The following is an 8,326-nucleotide window of genomic DNA, read 5'->3' on the forward strand; positions in this document are numbered from 1 at the left end:
TTGCACAGCCACATGTTCCCCATTCCTGCTGGAGAGTTTGGGCCTCAGGCCCATCTGCTTTCCTATAGGAAAAAGGTAACCACCAAAATAACCACAATATTTGAGACTTCAGCTATTAAGTGCAGGGTTGATCACAGAAATGAAAGCTGTCAGCATTCTCCACTGCGCCAGAAGCATTATCAAACCCATCTGTTTAAACCAGTGTTTGAAAAGAGATTGGTAATAAATGAGTAGTGAGTTACTTTGGGCAAGTGAGACTTTGATCCAGGACCCAATAAAGCCATCGGATTCTGAAGAGCTGCATTTAACTCAGCTGAAGCTCTGCCACCATGAGGCGTGACTTCCTGCAACAGAGGGGAAGGGCTGGATGGGAAGGCTACAATTTGCCTGCTTTCAGCACATAAACTGCATCCTGCCCGTGTTCACTCCTAATAGAATCTCAAGAGCTCTCACTGAGCAGCTATGTAAAATGAAAACAAATAGCTATCCTAGAACATGGGTATACAGCCCAATCAAATCCGGCCCACGGATGGTCCGGGAATCAGCGTGTTTTTACATGAGTAGAATTTGTGCTTTTATTTAAAATGCATCTCTGGGTTATTTGTGGGGCATAGGAATTCATTCATTCCCCCCCAAAAAAAATATAGTCAGCCCCCCACAAGGTCTGAGGGATAGTGGACCGGCCCCCTGCTGAAAAAGGTTGCTGACCCCTGTCCTAGTACTCCTACACACTTGCCATCACCCCCCAAAGCAAAAGTATGTCACTAAAAGTATGTCACTACTACCTTGTTTCCCCGAAAATAAGACAGTGTCTTATATTAATTTTTGCTCCCAAAGATGCGCTAGGTCTTAATTTTCAGGGGATGTCTTATTTTTCCATGAAGAAGAATACGGTACACATATTCTGGGGAGGTGTTATTTTTGGGGGATGCCTTATATTACAGCAAGAGGCAAAACTGTAAGCAGGTCTTATTTTCGGGAGATGTCTTACTTTCGGGGAAACAGGGTTGCAAAGTGCTCCAATTCAGGCTAGGCAATCTCCAGACCAGCTCTTCCCCAACTCTGTGCTCTCCACATGTTTTGGATGACAACTCCCATCAAGCTGGGAAAGGCTGCTGCAGCAGAAACAAGGGTGCCTTCACGCCTGGCTCTAGGCCAGATACACGCTATGCCCGATGAAGCACAACTCGAAAGTGTGCACGCCTTAACTACTGGGCCTACACATCTTTTTCTGTGGTATGAAGCAGTTGCCAAGAGAAGTCGCCCAGGAGCAGCAAGCGTTCTGGCTTCATTCTGAAAAACCACCACCATCCATGTGGGAGGCAGCATCCAAATATAAAGAGATTTAAGAAATAATATCAACTCATCTGTTTAGCAGCAATAATCAGATTCCCAATATGGATTGAATAATTCCTGCCTTTGGTTTGCTGCCAAGGTAAACACAGGAGCAGTGACAGTCCTGCCTGGCTAACCAAAACTTAATTACGGTTGTTTCAAATTGAAGGCACCCATCTGCTTGAATATCAACAGACCACAGAGATCTATCAAGGCCTCCATTGCATATCTGATGCCATGCAGCTAATTAACCTCTGAAATTAGGGGGTTGTTGCCACCCCGCTCTGTTTATCGGGTTTGGCTGATTGGAGTCGTTTCAAAAGAAGAAGTCCTGAATAGACTTGCTGGGTTGGAACTGGGTGGTGGCAATGGAGGAGGAGGAGGACAGACATACCGGCAATACAATGACATGAATCGGAAGAGAAGCAAGCGTCCATAAATCACAAACTAAATTAGATCTGGATTCTGCAAGTCATGGGGCATAAATAACACTGGACAATAAAAGCAAAGGCAGAAGCCCAAGACGAATCTGGCAAGGAGTGACAAAAAGAAGCAATAAACAGAACATTCACGAGCCATAATGGCCAGTGTAGACATTTAAAAATGGTTGTAAAATCCTTCAAGCCACCAGCCCAAGGCTTGCCAACTGTTTACTAGCGGAGAGAATACAAAGGGCCCAAACATACAGTGATAGCAACAGCAGAACAGCAGTTGCAACAGGTCCCTTGTAGGTCTACTAATGCCTCGTGTACGCAAACACTTCTGACAATGGCTGGCATGCCATGTGCCACATCGACATAGGCTACAGGTATTTCAAGTTGTTTCTCCGCAGCAGGAGATCCAGGTGTCTTTGAGCCCAGCACTACATGCCCAGGACAAGCAGGAATCATTCCAAGGTCTGGAAGAGACTTCTGTTACCCAATATCCTTTTAACTCAGGCTTTTGAAGAGTCACCTATGGTGAGTAAGAATAGTCTCCAGGTAAACTTTCATAAACAGGAATAGAACCTCTTTTCTTTTCGCTCTGAGGCCCCAAATGTGTGGCAAGTTATTAACAGAGAGATGTGGAGGCAATCTGATTTTGTATGATCTACAAACCTGGTGCAATCTCTTCAGAAGGCAATTTTAACTGGAGGTACCAGAAATCAAATCCAGCACCTTCGACAACTTCTGTGCAATACTATGGCTGTGCTGAAGAGGCAGCCCAATGTTTGGCGGGATCATGGGGAGAGAGGATCACACAGGTTGACCAATCCAGCCGGGAGCTGCCCAAGAATGTAAGGAGAGCTTGACACCAGCATATTTTAACTTAAATCAAACCACATCCAGAAGCAAAACCACAACTACACCACACATAGCACAAAAGCAGTGCAATGAACAGAAAGCTGCAACTGCACTAACATAACCTGAATGAGACCTCAAAGGTCATCTAGTCAAAATTCTCTGCCAATGCTGGAAATTCATTGCTACAGCATCCCCAATATTGGGTCAAGCATTGAAAAACCTCTCATGAAGCACGGCACAACACCTTCAAATATGGTCTACTCCACGGTCAAATAACTCATGCAACAGGACGTTCTTTAGTGGAAATCCTTTTTCTTGTAATCTGAACCTGCTGGTCCAGACCCTCCACTTTAGAGCAACAGAAAACAAATTTATCCCACCATGCATGTGACTATGAATATGAACGTATTTGAAAATGGTCATCATATCACACCTTAAATCATCTCCACATCTGGGCTAAACAGACCCAACTCTTTCTGTTGGATTTGCTCTCTAAGCCCTCACCATTTTTGCCGCCCTCTTCTAGACATTCCAGACAGCAGAGTGACTTACTCTTCCTGACCACCTTGTTTCTCCTCCCTGTGTGAGCACAAGTGGCTTTCAAGACGACAAACTGCATAGCTAATTCAGTAAGAGCCACATACCTGCCCTGCAAAATAAGCTACACCCTGATTTAATAATATCCTTGAATTTCAATCTGCAGACTGATCTGTGACAGTCTTCCATAATTCGCTATGTTGCAGAAAGCTTTTTTAGGTCTGCATAGGTCTCTCCCTTTGTTCCTCTTTCACTTACTCTATGTAACTGTCATCTAAATAATATTTTCTCATTTCCCTTCAACTGTATCATGAACTAGTCCCTCTCCCATTGTATTGACATACACCTGAGACAAACTTTTCTTTTCTTTTTTTTCCCTTAGTGATCAGAGGAGGAATGACTGCTGCAAAGAGCACAGAGAGAAGAAACGCCATGCCACACCTCTGCCCTAGCTGCATCAAAACATGCCTCTCCCGCATCAGTTTCTACAGCCATAGCAGGCACTAGAACTCTCCAATGGTTTGACTTTATCCCCAACAGTGCACCTTCCATTGTCTTCCAAGTCAGACGGATACCAACAACGGAAAACACAACCACTTGAATGAAGCACGTTTTAACTTGTGGTTAACACTCCCCAAGCCCTTGAGGTGAGACAGGCTATAAAATAAATAAATAAAAACAAATACAGCGGTACCTCAGGTTAAGTACTTAATTCGTTCCGGAGGTCCGTACTTAACCTGAAACTGTTCTTAACCTGAAGCACCACTTAAGCTAATGGGGCCTCCTGCTGCTGCTGCACCGCTGGAGCACGATTTCTGTTCTCATCCTGAAGCAAAGTTCTTAACCTGAAGCACTATTTCTGGGTTAGTGGAGTCTGTAACCTGAAGCGTATGTAACCCGAGGTACCACTGTAACCAAGATGACTCTATATCCAACACTGATAAAAAATGTGCTTTTAATGCTTCACTGCAGAGAAAATAAAGAGCAAAGGGATGCTTTGCATCCGTGGCCCAGAACAAATTATAAGTCTTTACAAACCTTGCTATAAACAAAAGTTTGTCTGTCTCGGCAAGTTTTGGTGCTTCTCACTCACTACAAACTCTGGCTTTTAAGCAATCCTGCAAAATGGAGAGCTCTGTGTCATGCACGGAGGAGGCAGAGTTGGGAAAGCAATGTAAGCAAGAGGACAGCTGGGGGATAGTGGGGGGAAAACCACGAAGCAAAAGAGTTAGAGAGTACGGAAGTTTCAGGGTCCAGGACCACAAGTGCTGCAGTGCCTTGAAGACCGTTAAGCCTTGGAGGTACCACAGCTCTCCGCCCTTTCACTGCTTCAGACAAACACAGCTACCCTTCTGGAATTTTAATTTTAAGAGGCTCTCTAGCGAAAAGTGAATGTGGCAATGACAAAGCAGGCAGGCAGGCTTGGTATGCACTTGAAGGCGGGGGGCGGATTCGTTCAGCAAGAGGCCCCTTCCTACCCAAGAACAGCAGGGCCCTATGTCTAAACTTACCCGAGGCAGCGTCGCACTCATACCACACTCATTTAATACTTAAAATATGACAACTGTTCCTTCTAAATTGGTGCGCCCAGCTTGAAGCTAGGCCCGATTTATAAAAATAGCTTGCCGCTCAGATCCCTTGTGCCGATGACTGGGCAGAGTTACTGTATAGGCCGGCCGTGCCTCTGCTGCTGCATCCAGGCAGCTCACCACACCCATCCCCTCAAGCAGCGGTTCTGCGATCGCTTATCCTGGCTGCGTTGCTGGATTACAGCACAAAATATCCCCTGATGCAATGCTAGAACCATCCCTGTAAAAGCTGGGAAGGAGACCAGCCAGTCATAGCTGCAGAAAGGCAACAGCAGATGAGGAACCACGTAACCAGGAAGGGGGAGGCGGGGAAGAGAGAGAGGCAGAAGTCTCCGATCAGAAGCCAAGATGCAAAGCAGACAAAGGATTTCACTCAAAATCCAGGTCTTTGAGGACTTGCTACAGTTGAGAAGGCAAGGGAGAAGAAAACCAGGAATTCTTTGCAGCACACTGCACTACAGAGCTGCTACCCTCCAACCTGGTACTTTTAGACATTATCAGAACATGTCCTGGCCAGCACAGTTGTGCTGGCTGGGGGATGATGGGAATTGTAGTCCAAATCATGTTGAGGGCACCAGGTTGGGGACAAATGCTCTAGACCTTCAAACTTTATGCCTCCCCCCCACTGCCCAGTTTTCACTTCCTCTGAGATGACATAACTCAGGCATCTTCCCAAGACAGATGTCCTCCTAATTTAGTCAAGATGTTCCTCCCAACACCCCTTTCTGCAAGTTTGCTGTTGTTCCTATTAGCATCTATCATTATTGCAGCCCATCCCTGCCTTCCACCACTTAGAAGGCTGTTAATTAGTTGGCAGATCAACACCCCCTCCAAATGTTCCTGCTCTGTGAAGTTTTGCAAAATGCCTCCACCTTACAGGACTGCACCCAAAACAAAATAAATGACACTTCGTTAGCATGCAAGCCAACATTCTGGTATATGGGAAGATGAAATGTTTGCGGAGTGGCCTAAACTGCAATTCTGAACACATGCCAAAGAAATTAAGTTAGTATGTTTTGGAGGAGGGACATGAAAAAGGAAAACACTTGGAAGAGTAAAATGCAAAGTTTCTAGCTATGCCACCAAGAGTTGCACCACACATTTAACGCAGTTAAAATACAAAGTCTGATATCATTTCACTCCATTTTTTAAAAAAATAATTTTTATTAACTGGCCAAACACATCAAATTAAATCACATCACATAAATTCCAAATTACAAAGCCAAATTGTTAAATTTTGTTGGGGGAACCCATACTTCAAGATCCAAAGGGGGATTCAGATCATCTTCTTATTACTGTGTTAATGTCCAAATCAGTCCCAATCAATCCAGACAAGATTCATAATTCAAGATATCATTTCACTCCAGACTCTCACCGATGGACCTGCATTATATACGCTGGGATTCAGGCCCGACGCCCAGGATGAGGGAAAGGGCAAGAGAAAGGACTGGCGAGGTTATCAAGTTTCCAAGAGCTGCTGTCGCTTGGGAGGACACCGTAAACAGGAATTCCCCCCACCCCACCTTTCCCCAAAATGCTTGGGTTCTGCAACAGGGCGGGCTTTTGTTTGTTTGAAAAAATGGGGAAGGTGCAGGATGCTCAAGGCCGGCCACACACACACACACACACACACACCCCGACTGTTACTCCCACCACATTGGAAATGCTCCCTCTCGCAGCGATCGCTCCCATGCGCGCGCACAAATCCTGGGTACTTTCCAACTAGCACTGCAGACAGTCCACACCCACCCCGAGCGAGAGCGCCAGCCGCCTGCCGGACAACCCCGTCCCCGCGGCGGAGCCCCTAACCTCTCCACCCACCCTGCTCCCTCCCTTCCCTGCCTCCCAGCACGCGGCGGGGAGTCCCAGGGCACCCACTCTGCGCACCCCGCCCGTGCACCCCGGTTTCCTGCGCCCCACCCGCCCGGATCCACCTCCTCGGGTCCGCCCGCCCACCCCCACCTCCGGGCTGAAGTCCGCCGCCCGCCACGCCGCAGGTTCCTGGCAAACCCTCGCCCCGGCGCGCACATGCCCAGCCCTCGCTTTGCTCTCCGGGGCCTGGCAGCTGCAGATCTCAAAGTCAGGGGCCCAGGAAGGGAGGGGTGGCGCGCCCCACACAGACACACACACCCTGACCCAGAAGTGCACCCCCAAAGTTGCAGCAGGGAATTAACTGCCCAGTTGGCAATGCATTGCATCTGTAAGGAGACCCCCCCCCAAAAAAACCACCTCGCGCGCGCCCGTCCCTGAAAAGTGCCCGCCCCCCGGGAAGGGGACACTCCTGGGCCCCCCACAACCAAGCCCTCCCTGCCTCCCCACCCCACCCAAGGGACCCCCCATTGGCCCCGCCCTGTCCTCCACCTCTCCATGGTCCCCCTCCTTGAAGGCACCCCAACTTAGCCCCTTCCTGCTTCCCTCTCCCCCCGCTTAACCCCTTCCGCCCCACGGCCCCCCACTATTAACCCTTTGCTGCTCCGACCTCTCCCCTCCCCAAATTGCCCCCTCCCTAAGGAAACACCCCCCACAACTTAACCCCTTCCTTCCTAGTGCGCAGCGCCCCCCTCCAAAATCCAAGCACCCCTGCTGCCCCCTCGAGGGGAACCCACCCCAATTAACCCCTTCCTCCCCGCTCCCAAGCCCTGACGCCCTCAAGGAGACCCTTAACGACTGACCAGCCAGCAGTGTCCCCCTCCACACACTCTCGCCCCTTACCGAGCCGGGGGTGGGGTGTCCGCCACCCGGCGAATGCGGTCCCTCCTGCGACTGCCTTCGCCCGCCCGTCCCCTTCAGCGAGCCCGGCCGGGAGAAGGAGGAGGAGGAAGGCAGGAAGAAGGCGGAGCCGCGTGCACGAGCGAGCGAGCGGGAGCGCGCGGGGCCGGGAAGGAGGAGTGGCGGCCTCGGGCTGGGCGCTGCCTCAGCCGCCTCAGGACTCGCCCCGCGCGACTTCCTAGCTTGCTGGCGGGAAGGCGGGCTCCTCTTTCGTAGTCGGCCAATGGCGGCTCGCCGGCGCCCGCCCCGCGGCCAATGGCGGCGGGAGGGGCGGGGACGGGGCAGGCGCGCGCGGCGGCAAAATGGAAAGGGAGCAAGTTTGGGAGGCGCGCGGGACAGTTGTCGTGAGGGGTGGGGGGAAGGGCAGGGCCGGCGCCTGAGGCGGAGAAGAAATTCGTGTTTTTTAAAAAAATTCTCGCATGTACGTGTATTTCTTTTTTTCCCTTTTTCCCCCCAAATTTTCCCAAATTTTTTTTATTGGTTTTCACGTTATAAACAAACGAACACATAAGACAAACAAACATAAATCATAGCCTTATTGAAAATTACGCTTATTAACGTTGTTAAGTGACTTCCTCGCTTCCCCTTGCTTGAATTTCATTGCATATCCTCTTAACGGTTTTCCAAATCACGGTTCTTATAAAACTTAAACATCCTTACATCTTCGCATTATGAAAATAAACGTATTAATTCATCACTTAACGTAAATAAAATCCTAAGCCAATTAAGTAGCTGCAAGCTGTTTTCAGTCAATTTAACGTATGTTAAGAAATTTGTGTGTTTTAAAAAGAATTTCTCTCATGTATTTCTTTA

At 48.8% G+C, this 8,326-nt stretch overlaps 2 protein-coding genes across 26 annotated transcripts in view; both read right to left on the reverse strand.

Annotated features, from left to right (window-relative positions):
* Positions 1-7,707, reverse strand: part of LOC310745908 (uncharacterized protein) — a 216,616-nt gene extending 208,909 nt beyond the window's left edge. For 23 of the 24 annotated variants that reach the window (XM_083579072.1, XM_083579061.1, XM_083579079.1 and 20 more), the window contains exon 1: positions 7,457-7,707. The gene's annotated coding sequence lies outside the window, so the exon portion shown is untranslated. Of the gene's footprint in view, positions 1-4,666; positions 4,903-7,456 lie in introns of those variants that run through there. The other variant, XM_083579067.1, reaches the window with a different exon arrangement.
* The window catches only part of LOC310746067 (polypeptide N-acetylgalactosaminyltransferase 4-like), a 112,143-nt gene that overhangs the window by 39,781 nt on the left and 64,036 nt on the right, over positions 1-8,326 (reverse strand). Inside the window, exon 2 of one of the 2 annotated variants that reach the window (XM_083579759.1) lies at positions 3,896-4,063. The exons of the other annotated variant lie outside the window; for it this stretch is intronic. The gene's annotated coding sequence lies outside the window, so the exon portion shown is untranslated. Of the gene's footprint in view, positions 1-3,895; positions 4,064-8,326 lie in introns of those variants that run through there. 2 annotated transcript variants of the gene reach the window in all.

The sequence above is a fragment of the Podarcis filfolensis genome (genome assembly GCF_964270895.1).
Source record: "Podarcis filfolensis genome assembly, chromosome: 12".
Lineage (NCBI taxonomy): Eukaryota > Metazoa > Chordata > Lepidosauria > Squamata > Lacertidae > Podarcis > Podarcis filfolensis.